This window comes from Psittacula echo, assembly GCF_963264785.1.
Source record: "Psittacula echo genome assembly, chromosome: 1".
Lineage (NCBI taxonomy): Eukaryota > Metazoa > Chordata > Aves > Psittaciformes > Psittacidae > Psittacula > Psittacula echo.
In genome coordinates, this window is record NC_137735.1 from 86341308 (window position 1) to 86353205 (window position 11898).

Here is an 11898-nt window from a genome sequence, read left to right on the forward strand (position 1 = left end):
AGTGGTTTGCGGGTGGTCCAGGAGTGTCCAGGAAGGAAACATCCATAAGCAGGAGTGTTCCGTTAGTGGGATGGAATGGTGGAGGCAATCAGAGCAGGAGGGACCATTGGCTCCTGACCAAGACCAAGAGCCTGCAGAGGTGCAAGGAGATGGGTTTAGACTTGCCTGGGACAGGATCTTGCCTGGGACAGGATCTTGCCCGGATCTGAGCTCCTTTTCTCTGACAGCCCCTCTCCCCTACATGATAGATTCATAGAGAAAGGAGGGGAAAAAAACCCTGCAGCATGCAGCCTGTGATTCATCCTTACTATATTTGCACTTATTATTAGAAAGATGAAAATATAGCCAGAGCTGGATTTACAGATTTGGTAAGCAGGACTGCCTATTTCAGCATATACTGCTTTTCCCAGTAGTGCTCCAGGGAGACCAACTTACACCCTCGCTAGCACTAAAGCATTGCCCTGCACCGTCTGCTTATACATCTGGGTGGATCTATTAAGCAAGCAAGTCCTTTAGGGACAGCAACATTTGGGTTCCTGATGGTGCTCGCTCAGCACACTGTGCAACTGGCTGGCTCCCGTAAACCTCTGCCTCCACATTCAGCCTCCTGCTAACCCTCACCTAGATTTTGGAGATATATCTGCCCATGAAAGCTGCGGGCAGGAGAGACTTGTTTGCTCTCTGCTTTGCAAACCGCATCATCCCAGAGGCCAGAGTGTCCCAAAGGCCACAGCATCCTCCTGCACGGGTTCTTTCCCCTCCCTGAACTGCTAGTTGCTGTCAAGCACCCAGGGTATCTGCTGCAGTCTCTTGCTTGGTTTAAGACCTTTGGGTTTGCTGAAAATAACCCCAGGTTCATTCAATATTGTGGCTTCCTGTGAAAGATGCTTTCCAAGGTCTAATAAAGCAGCAGCCAGATGTGTGACCTGAAGAAGAACAGAACACCTACCAGGTACCAGCAACAAGCATCTTGCTTGTAAAGCATTGGTGTGCTGAGCCTGCTCCAGATGCAAAAGCTTTCAGGTGTGCCAGCATGGGGGGACTGGGAAACCAGCACCAGATGCCTGTCACCAACCCAGGAATTCGGGTTTGTGTGTTTCCATAGGATGGCGATGTGATGCCTGAAGCAGCAGCTCAGGCCGGGGAGGCAAGCAGGGACCCTGGGATCCATCCCTTTGGCCACCACAGCCCACCCAGGGAAGTGAGCCCAATGGGGCGAGCAGTGCAGCAGCAGGGACGCTCCAGCAGCAGCGCAGTGACCCGCACGGCTGAGGTTTGCAGGGAACACGTCCTTGCATGATGCTTTTCTCCTTTTGCTGGCAGCAAGGGAGAGCCACTGCTTTTGGGGGGATTTTCTGATCTCTCCAGCCCCAGGAAAAGAAAGGGAGGGTGCAAGGGAGATGGCTCTGGGGACCAGGCACGGCACTGAGCAGAGGAACCCCTCATGTGGTCATGTTTGCTGTGAAAGACCCCGGGGGACTCCCTCTTCGGGACTGCAATATACTGCATGGTGCCAAGCGCTCACCGGAGAGGTGGTGGCACCCCTATTTCTGTTCCTGGCCTGCTAGAAAACATGTGGGAGGTATTTTTATCCTCCTGACGGCTCCCTTAGTCACCGGTGCTTGCTTTAAATGGGTCAAGAAGGAATAAAGACGATGCATCCCTTGCTCCCTCGCTGCCTGTCTTGGAGCAACTTGCTGGCAGCACTGACTCTCCTTCCTCTCCCACGCCATCCTGGCCAAGTGCTGCCATGGACCCGGAGACCCAGGAGAGATCTCCCTGGCTCAGGCAGTGTCAGCTGCAATTAACTCCACACTAAAAGCCCAGTGGTGAGGCAGCCTCGCTGCAGAGGTGCCCCACGTCAGGACTGCAAGGGATGCTTTCTCCCAGGATGGTGGGTAGGAAGGCGGCCGCTCTGATGGTGGCAGAGGTGAGACAGGCAGTGTGACAGTGGATGGATGCCCAGGGGAAAAGGGCAGCAGGACTTGTGGGTACAGGGCGGCAGGGTTGGCTCGGGGGCACTGGGGGCAATTACGGCCTCTCTGAGCCACTTTGAGAAGGGGATGAAGTGCACCAGGAGACCCCATGAGACTTCCCTCTGCTGCCAGCGAGGCTGCACAGCAGATATAACACATCATGACAGTGTCTTGCATCAATGACCCCAAAACGATGCTGAACTTCCTGGGACATGGTGCACTCTGCCACACACATCTGTGCACCTTGCAATTGTGGTGCCAGCACCATGCTTCATGGACTCACATTTGGTGACCACCTCTGGAGCTGCAGGACACCTCTGAAGGTTTGGAGCATCTCCCCCTGCCTTGTCTACAGGCCCACGGCCCCAGTGCAGCCTGGCTGGCTCTCCGAGCAGTGCATCCCTCTTTCAGCAGCAATGTTGGCTGGTCACCCAGCCAGGACAGTTCAAGGATTTGCTCATGAAGGGTGAGAGCAGAACTCCATGTCTGCCAATGCCCGGAGTTTCAAAGGTGCAGTTTCCACTGTAGTCACCTCTGGGGCTGATACCCACGTTCAAGGGGACAGAACTAGCCTCCGAGGTAACCTCAAGAGATGAGCAGGGCGTGAGCCACAGCACCCAGGGGAGATACGGGCCTAATCCTTGTGGCATCTTATGCCCAGAAAGAGAGGAAAACGGCAGGAGACAAGCCGGGAGCAGGGGGGACGATGGCTGACAGAACCAGGCAGCCCTTCCATCACATTTAAGGGAGTTTGTTTTCCTCCTGTCTCCTCAGATCTGTCCTCCCACTGCAATCGCACGGAGCCACGCGGCGTGCGGCCCCCGGGGAAGAGGCGAGGGGAGGGAGACCGGCTTGGGCTCGTTGGGAGACATTCCGGAGAGTAGCTGCAGCTCCAGACAGGCCATGCAGATGGGGATGCATCCCCTGCTGTGAGCCAGACGGAGAGCAGAGGGCCAGCAGCCCACCCAGGATCCCCACCAGGTACACAGGGAGTGGGATGGGTGCCAGCAGCCGTGCTCTCTTACTCTGGTGGGAAAGCATCTTTGCTGCAGGAGGAGACTGCAATGTCCTCCCAGGCCATCAGTGCCCATCCCAGGGGAGCCCTGGCACGGTGCTGCCCTTGGGCACCTGGAGGCAGGAGCCAGGCTTGCGGAAAGCCAAAAGCTGGCATAAAGATGGTGGGATTAAAGGAAAAAAAAAAAAATGGAATGTTGGGACTTTTCTTATTCCATCCCCACTCCTGAGCCTCCAAGGCTGCACTCGTGTTACCTTGGCAAGGTTTTGCTCTGTGAGCAGGAGGACTGGAAGCCCACATCTCACTAATGAAGGCAGAGCCCCAAGGGCATTTGTATGGAAGGGGAACCTGACAAGGTTTGGGGGGCTCCAGCCCCTTCAGCTTCTAAAGCCACTGATCCCCCACAGCACAGGGAGAAGTGGCACAAGAGCAGCTGCAAGGGCAGCGTGGCTTGCAGGGGCATCTGTCCCCCGAGGTACTGCTGGTGCAACAGGGAACTGTCTCTGGCGATGATGTGGAAGACGGTAGAAGGCCCATTCAGGTGTTGCTAATTCTGAGGACTGAGCTATTTTGTCTGTGCGATTCCGCTGCTCGGCAAGGCGTGACATTTCCTACTGCTGCTGTCCCGGCCACCCCTTCTCCCACTGGTCCTGCTGCCTGGTGAGGGCAGGCTGGTGGCAGCCACTGTTCTCACAGCCAGAGAACTCCTGTTCGGGGCTGAAGGACAACCTGGGCATCTGAGCTTAACATCCAAATGTGAGCTCGATGCTAAAGCATCGCCTGCCTCTCCAAAGAGCCAGTTGGTACAAGGTATATCTTGCGCATGTACCACTTTCCTGCTGCAGGATGGTGCATGTGATCTAGCTGAAGATGACTCTGCTCGTTGCAGTGGGTTTGGACTTGATGAGCTTCGAAGGTCACTTCCAACCCAAACTATTCCGTCATTCTATAATTCTAAGTGTTTTAGGCTTTCTTCTTCACCTAAAGTGTTGGAAATACTTTAGTGAGAGCGGCCTTAAGCTGTCAGTTCTCCCCATGAAACAGGGGCTCCAGCCTTCAATCAGGAGGGTCAAACTGGGTCAGGACAGCTCCCAGATTTCCAGACACTTAGCTGTCTGCATCCTTCACACCTCCCATATTCAGGGGACCAAGGTCTGATCTCGGTCTCTTAAACACAAATGGAGCAGAACCCAGGAGATGCTTCTGGCCGTGCTGTGCTCAGTGATGTGCCTGTGATAACACAGCAGCTCTGGGACACAGTGGGCAGCAGTTTCCTGAGCCAGCTTTGCTCTGCCCAGGATCTGGTTCCCCATTCCCATGCCCCTTCAGGACCCTGGTGAGGAAGCCTCCAGCCAAGCTCCACTCCTCTCCCTCTCCCAGCGCTTGGCTCGGTGTGCAGCAGCCTGCCCTTCCCCACCTGTGCCAGCTCCAGTGGCTCCACCCTTGCTGGCTGCTCCTGCTTAAAAAGGATGCGGACGGCAGCTTTTACACCTATTTCTGACCTGGCTCAAGCGCTGCTGGCAACAGAGGGGAAACTCATTGCTGGTGGATGCCAAGCGCTCATTTTTCTCCTTGCGCTTGCAATTACCTCCATTGGTTGTGACAAACATTGGCAAGCATTAAAAGTTAGCAGGGCAGCAACCCTGCATTTGAGCCCATCACCAGTGAGGGCATCACCCGCTGCCTGCAAAAGGTTGGCTGTGCATCCTGAAACAGTGCATAGAGTGGAAAGCAAAGGGTGAGACCGACGGCAGCACCTGGGGCTCTCCTCACAAGATGAATGTCCATCAGTGAGAACCACATTCGGGGGGACAACAGGGATATCTGTCCCTGCAGCAACTGTTGGACTGTGAACATCTCCAAGAGGGGCAATGCGTGAGGATGAACACCTGCCCTGTGCAGGGCCTGGGATGCTCAGACTTAGCTCTCCCCAATGGGTCGCACACCTTCCCTGCCCATGGTACGTGAGCTAGCACACGGGAGGCTTCATCGTCCCCTCCATTCGCACCCCACCACTGTGCTCAGGAGATTGCAGAAGTGAGAGCAGACCTGTCACATCCTTCATCCTGAGCCCGCCCCGCTGCTTTTGGCACAGTTTTAATGATGCTTGGCTTGCTCCAGCCTGACACGCTGCTTTAGCCACATACATGTCACCGGATTCTCATGTATTATTCCTGTTCTTCTTCATTTAGTCCTATTCCTCCCATTGCACATTTTCCTTCTTACCTTGTCCTTTGTGAGGCTACAAGTAGTACTGAGCCCCTCGTCTGGCCTCGGTGCTTTGAAAACCTCACATAGATCATCAGAAATAACTTATTAGGATTCAGTATCTCACCTTCTTTTCCTTCCCTCTTTTCCTTCCCTTCTTTTCCCATGATTTTCCTTCATCCCTGATCACAAATGTTTCCACCGTGCCCCATTCCCTAGTCCCTTGCTCTGCAGGGTGATTGCACCCACCCGATGCCCGATGTTTGTCTCAAAGCTGCTTGCTAATTCACTCTCCACTCACCTCTGGGCTGCACCTCTAGACTCACATTATACAGCACTTTTTATCCCCCCAGATATTTGCGCAAGCTGAGTCTCACCCTGCCAGCTTGCAATGGCCTCATGCTCTCTCCAGTGGCTCACGTGTGTTAGGAATGGTCCCTCGCCACCTGATGAGACAGGGAGACAGGAGGAGAGCAGGATCTCTGATGGCAACAACCATCAGAGGGGACAACCCAGCCCCAGTGCCAAGGCTCTTCTGCTCTCACTAGAAATGGTGGCAATGCCAGTGCCAAGCAAGTTGCATTTTACAATGAGTTTCAAATTGTAGTGAATATCTCACACCTTCCTTTGCTGCAGCAGTGAGGAGCGGGACAGGGGGGGTGGCTGAGGCTCAGCAGTGGAGACTTTACACCCTTGGCTGCTGCAGGTGATGGGTTCAAGGGAAGCCCAGACAAACTCAGGAAGAAGAAACCCTTTGGGACACACCAAATCCAAGAAGCAATCCCTGGGTCAGGAGTCCTCCATCCCCAGGCTGCTGGAGGTGAGGAGATAGCCTGGGGAAAGTCTCAGTAAATGCTTGCCCTCCAACTGTCTTATCAGCATCTCCCTTTGGTCGCTGCCAGGGCTGGACAAACCCTTGGCCTGACCCTGCCTGCTCTTACCCTTCTGAGGGGCTCAAAGACACAATGGCTTTGTCTTGGGTCCCTGGGTGACAAACACATGACTTGTTTCACCCAAACCTCTGCTGCTGGTGGCATCCATCCTGTTCCTGGGCTGGGATCTGAGAGGCAGAAGGAAAATGCCATATCCAGTGGGAGTACCAAGGTGATTCCTGATTGATGCAGCGAGGCTCAGCTGTCACAGCACAGGGATGGTTCCTGTCGGGGGGAAAGCGGCATGCTTGAATTTGAGTCTCCTGAAAGACTGAAGCTTATTGCACAGTGAAATGTCATCAGGATAATGACAGGAGACCTGAAGCAAATCCCTGATGCTAATAGGATTGGGCCGCCTTCAGCAGGTCTCACTCGCAAAGGAGATCATGCCAAATGAAGCTAGCTCAAGAGCCTGTAGGCTCCCAGTGGGTGAGGGAGCTCTGCCCACAGCCAGCCCTCTGATAGCAAAGCCCTCTTCTCCTCCCTAATCGGGGGGGAAGAGACATTGAAGGGCAAAAGCATCTATCCTGGGACTGCTCTTGGGAAGCCAAAGGTGAGCAGAGGGGAAGAGGCAGCCGGGCCTGTGCCAGCCCCCACAGAAGGGTGGCAGAAGGAAGGTGATGGTCTGGAAGGCAGCACACTGCTCCCTATGGAGGAAATGTGCAGGAATGACACGTCTACACCTCCGTGTTTTCTTTACCTTCTCAGTCACCTTCATCTTCTGCCATCTGAAAAGCAAACCTGATGTGCTGCCCCCTCCCCTTCCTTCCGCAGTATTAGTTAAGGACCTGTTCTGCTCATGAGCCTTCCCTGATGCCTGCCCCAAAGCCCCTCTTTCTCAGGGCACATCACTGATAGCTTTTTTCACCCCCTTGCACCTCAAACAAGGCAGGAGTGGTGCCTTGTCTTTCCTCTGCTGGAGAACGATTATCATGAGAGGACAGTGATGCTGAGCCCTTCTATGTCCCCACTGGAGAAGCCTGTCCCCTTGCATGGGGCAGAGCAGGCAGAGGAGGAGGTGGATGTGCTGCAGCTGCCAGTGTCCCAGTAGCCATCCTTTTTCCATGCTAAATCTCCTGAGATGGCCACAAGCACAGGGCCTAGCAGCACACGCCTGTGCCCCCTCTGCCACGCACTGACACACACACACACACACATTTACGTGGCTGCATCCCATTCTACCGCTCATAGTCCCCATGACGACCCTGGCACATCAACACCAACACCCTGCTACAACCACCCGCATGGTTACACTCACCAGGGCCGGGTGGAGGTGACAAGTGCCCCCCTGCATGTCCCCGGGGATGAGGAGGAGCCGCAGGTTTGCATGGAGCATCCTGCTGTGCCGGCCCTGCCGTGCCGCGCCACGGGCTCCCAGCTTCCCGCGGCACCCGAGCGTACCTGGCAGGCGGCCGGTACCTGTGCCGGAGCCGGCGCTTGGCACGGCCGCTCTTCCCAAGGAGAGGCTCTGCCCGCGGCTGCCGGTCTGCCGGCGGCACGGCATGCCGCACGCTGCTCCCGGCCATATGGCCTGCTCCCGCACACCCTGCGCCCTAAATGCCCCCCGCAAACACCAGCAGCTCACTCCGCTGCCACCGCCATCGTCAGTCCTGAAGCTCGGGGTCCCTTTTGCTGCCACAGCCTGGGGTTTATTGCAAATCCAATAGGGACAAAAGCAGCCAGGGGCTGGCCCCACTGCCCCCTGTCTGCTCTGCAGCAGAGCCTGGGGATGCCCCGCATGAGGAGACCTGCTCTTATCCCTTCTACATTTGGGTGTGTTTTACACTAAATGATTGCGGTTTGAATCAGCAACTTGCATGAGGAGTGGTGAGAGAAGAAGGGGTGAGGAAGAGGGATGTCATGGCGGTGCTGGGTAAGCAGGGCTGTGCACCACCACCTCCACGTGCGCTTATATGGTCTTTTGATGCTCAAAAGGCTGCTGGAAACTTGCTTTCAACAGGAAAAGCAGAGGATGCTCAGGCTTCCCTCACAATAGCTGCAGGGACCAGCTGCACAAGCCCAGCATGGGAGGGAGGTTTGGGGCTGGGCTGTTCTCACTCCACTCACAGGCACCTGCGAGGGAATGGTTTGGGTCCAATGCTGCACCAGCTGCCCCAAAGCTCAGCTTAATGTAAAGAGGGCTGCAAAGACCCTGCACCCATCTCAGAATGATATCCAGGCCACACCAGCAAAGCCCCAGGGGCCAGCGAGCTGCTGGGTATCGAGTGCCTGCATGGGGGGGGGGCATTCACCAGCACAGCCCCTGCTACCATCACGGTCTCTGGGGTTAATCCTAAATGCAAAGTCCATACACAGCCAGCCCTGCCGGGACCCTGAGGGTCACAGCCAATGTTCTGGGGCCTCTGTGGTCATACCTGTGGGCACGGCTGTCCTCTACCAGCAGTAGCTGGGAGAGCTCAGGCTGACAGCCTGCATCCTGCTCACCCATACTGCAGCATCAATTAAAGATGAGCCCTTGCTTTGAGCTGATTTTCTCCTCGTTCCTCTGGATGTCATTTGGGTTCGGATCCAGCCGCCTTTGGGAACCTGGGAGCTTGCAAATCTCAACTTTTGGATGTCTGCAATTATGATCGTAATGGTAAAGGCACATATGCTTCTGTGTTCTCTAGAAGCCATTATGAGGCACAGTTGCTCATTTACAGCCGTTTTACAGCCAGAGCATCAAGCACAGGCAGGGGAATAAAATCGTTGTGCACATTGGGATGGAAGTAGGGTGGCTGGGAGCTGCTCCAGGCTCTGCCACAGCATCCCTGTGCCCTCCTCCTCGTGCATTTAACTTCCCCTTGCTTTAGCTCTCTATCACTGACACTGGAAGCCCATGACCTCCTTCAGCTTCCCTCATTCACTGAGCCCATGAGGACATGCGGAGGGGAGCAGCATCTTACTGCACGTTAGCCCAGCACCCAGCCCCAGAGATCTCTTATCCCAGTCCTAGACCGTGGGTCCAGGACTTCCCAGCAGGATGCTGGTGGCCGAAGAATTTTCCTCCATAGTGAAGTCAAATGCAAGGAGAGCCTCCTTTCTAGCTCTGCTCACGGCTGGAACAGCACCAGCTTCAGTAGTCGGAGTTTTGGAGGGGGACAGGTTTGTCCAGGTGTCCTGGGGGACAGTGGGAGGTGCAGAGGATGCCAACACCCCGTGTACCCCCAGGAGTAGTGGCAGGACTCTGCCTTTTCTCTGCCTCCAGGTAGGGGACAGCATCACAGCACATGCTGGCAGTTCTTCCCAGCAGCCTTCGTTTGCTTCCAGCTCTTCCCAGCTGATGATATTGGGTGTTAGCTGCTGATTTGCAAGCAGCAAAACCAAGTCTAGCAGTGCTTCTTGGCACATGGGCAGGAGGTTCCAGCTGGCAGGAGCCCTCCTGCCCAGCACAGCCATTCAGCATTGGAAATCCACCTCACAGCAGCATCCTTTCCTCTGTTCACCCCTTGGCCAGGGGGCCAACTGCGTCCTGGTTGGCAAAAATCACATTTGGGAGCAAATGTCTCTGATTCCCTGGCTCTTGTAGGGCCTCTCTTGGTAGCTCTGGGGCTCTGGACACCCTCTGCCTGCTTTCACAAGGAGCTGATTGCACCCCAAAGCCTCCCGTGCTCAGGGACGCTCCCGTGGCTTTGCTTCACATGAGTGATGGTGATGGCTCCCTCCTCCTCCTCCTCATCACCAGCCAGGGGCCTGGCAGCTCTACCTGCCTTGCACACTCCCATGATGGGCAGGAATCTGGGCCTGTCAGGATCTCTGGCCATGACACAGAGATCATTGCCAGAAACAATCTGTTTATAGTGTCAGTGCTTGGCGTATTCCTCCCCTCCAGTATCCTATTTCTGCAGGCGCAGAGACACCCTTCTGTAGTCCGGGTGGCGTTGTCACTGCAGGGCATATTTCTGTGACATCCTCCAACACCAGTGGCCAAACCCTACAAGAGCTCCTCTCCCAACTCCCCATCCTGAGAAACGCCCATGGATGTTGCATGCGTGTGCTTTTGCTTTTTCTCTGGAGGTCCCTGCTGACCTGATTCTTCCTGCAGGTCCTGACACTGATTCCTGGAGATCTGAGTGGTGTGAGTGCCAGGCTATAGCATTTCACTGCTGCAGCCCCCTCCCTTTTGGGATACAGCTAGTGGCTGGGTCCTTTATTTGACAAAGACAAGCTGAAGGCTCAGTGGGGCTGTGGGTGGATGTGCCAGCGACACATGGAGCCAGCCCTTGCCAGGGGGTTGCTCCTCCACACCGTGCCCTTGGGTTTGGTTTCCTTCTGGGTTGATGCACGCAGCTAACGCCTGTGAGCGGCTCTCCCTCCCTCGCTCTTGCTCCCAGAGACCCTTTAAATCGGCTGCTTCACACTCAGTGAACATCCTCTCCCCCTTAAACCCATTCCCGTTCTCCCAAGTCGCGCCAGGCGACCGTTTTCCAGCGAACTCCCTGATTTTGGCCAGTTTTTCGCTCTGCTTGCTAACAGCCTGTTAAACCAACCCTCCAGGCCCCTGCGGCGGCTTTGCTCACACGCATGTCGGGAGCGATCGCCCAGTGCCTGGGAAACGACTGTTGGCATCACCTGGGCAGCAGCAAACTTTGCTTGCGCAGCTTCTCTCAAGGCCAATGCCGCTGTTGGTTATTAGTGCTAACGGCCCCCATGTCTGCCGCTTCCTGCAATGGGGCCTTTCATCAGAGAGCCCCTCCGAGATTGGGGGAAAGTTGGCTTTCAGAGATGTGCAATTTTCTTCCACCTCACTGGCTTTTTATCTCTTTCAGAAAGCTCTGGAGGCTACAAGGTACCTTGCCTAATGAATCTCTATTAGGTTGCGGCACTGAGGGGGGTGATCGGATGTATCCCAGGCTCCAGCTGCTCTCCTTATCCATGTTTTCAACAGTTTCTGGCTTTCGCCAGCCTCCAGATGGGAAGTGGCTGGGGGCCTGCAGGGCCAGGCTTGGTGACTTGGGAGAGGATATTTTATCCTCCAAATCCCTCCCACAGCAAAACACGGCAGCTTTCCACCCTGCTGTCTGTGCAAAGCTCTCACCTGGAACACCGCATCGCCGTGATGAGCAGGGAGGATGAAGACAGTGTGTTTCGTTTCCCTGTGTGACATGTGGCACAGTGCTTTTGCACCCCAGCAGCTTGCAACAGCCAGCTCTAGCCCCACATGCCCACGGGAGGCTGCCCAAGCTCCCAGGCAGGGCAGTAGTCTCTGCAGGAGCTCCATGTCCATGTGAGACCCTCAGCCTGCCTGCTGTGGTGGGGCAGGTAAGGGATTGTTCTGAGGACAGACTGGTCCACAGAGCTTCAGCACTGGCCCAAAGGAGGGAGCTGAGCCTCCTGACCTGTTTTGTAGAATCATAGAATCCCAGACTGGTTTGTGTTGGAAGGGACCTTAAAGCTCATCCAGTTCCAACGCCCTGCCACGGGCAGGGACACCTTCCATAGAGCAGGTTGCTCCAAGCCCCCTCCAGCCTGGCCTTGAGCACTGTTAGGGATGGGGCAGCCGCAGCTTCTCTGGGCAACCTGTGCCAGGGCCTCAATGCCCTCATAGTGAAAAATTTATTCCTAATATCTAATCTAAACCCCCCCTCTGTCAGTTTAAATCCACTTCCCTTGTCCTGTCACTACATGCCCTTGCCAAAAGTCCCTCTCCAGGTTTCTTGTAGGCCCCCTTTAGGGACTGGAAGCTGCTTTAGGGTCTCCCTGGATCTTTCTCTTCTCCAGGCTGAACAAGCCCAGCTCTCTCAGCCTGTCTCCATTGGAGAGGTGC